Source organism: Ischnura elegans, chromosome 6, assembly GCF_921293095.1.
Source record: "Ischnura elegans chromosome 6, ioIscEleg1.1, whole genome shotgun sequence".
NCBI lineage: Eukaryota > Metazoa > Arthropoda > Insecta > Odonata > Coenagrionidae > Ischnura > Ischnura elegans.
In genome coordinates, this window is record NC_060251.1 from 77,273,228 (window position 1) to 77,274,013 (window position 786).

General features: G+C 36.9%; 1 non-coding gene across 1 annotated transcript; it reads right to left on the reverse strand.

Annotated features, from left to right (window-relative positions):
* Window positions 1-396: 396 nt before the first annotated feature.
* On the reverse strand, window positions 397-468 carry Trnad-guc. Its single transcript has one exon. It is a non-coding gene; the product is annotated as a tRNA-Asp (tRNA).
* Window positions 469-786: the final 318 nt, after the last annotated feature.

Genomic DNA, 786 nt, shown 5'->3' on the forward strand with positions numbered 1-786 from the left:
GAGGCCCATGACAGAGTGCTGTGGAGACAACAATTCCGTTGAATCATGTCGACGGACAGAATCACCAATGATGATGACCTCAAAAATCATCACCAAATCATCGTAATAAATCATTTTGTATCACCTCTCCACTTTATCAAAGTGCTAGAGTTTAATTATACTCTTGCCTAGTCATGCTCCTCTACGACTCTGAGATCTTTGCCTACGTTAAACTAATACGTATAAAGCTAGAAATATTCCTAAACAAACCCCTCCGTATGCTACTAAACCCCTAAATTTTAATCAGAATATCCGATACCCTGTCCGCCCATGTCTAAATTCAAATTTCCATTTTTTCTCAAAACCATCTCCATTGCAACATTTATTAAGAAGTAAAAAAATTAAAGGAAAAATACCCTCCCCGGCGGGGAATCGAACCCCGGTCTCCCGCGTGACAGGCGGGGATACTGACCACTATACTACCGAGGACTTGTATTCAAAGAACGAATATAAAGAATCAAATTCATAAAGACATAATAATCAAATAATACTTTTATCAATTTTGTTGCCTCCGAATTTCTAATACATTAATATGTTACCAAAACAAAAAATTGTAATAAAATGTAAATTATAACTTACATTAAGAAAGAGAAAGAGTAATATTTTACTTCTAAAAAAAATTAAGGGAAGTGCGTTCCCGCGGAGCTAATTTTGCCAGGACGTCATTGTTCACAACCTTGGTTGATTAAAACAGCTCCTAATTTAATTTCCCTCGTCCCGTTCGTCAGACAGAAAGACGCCAGAGAG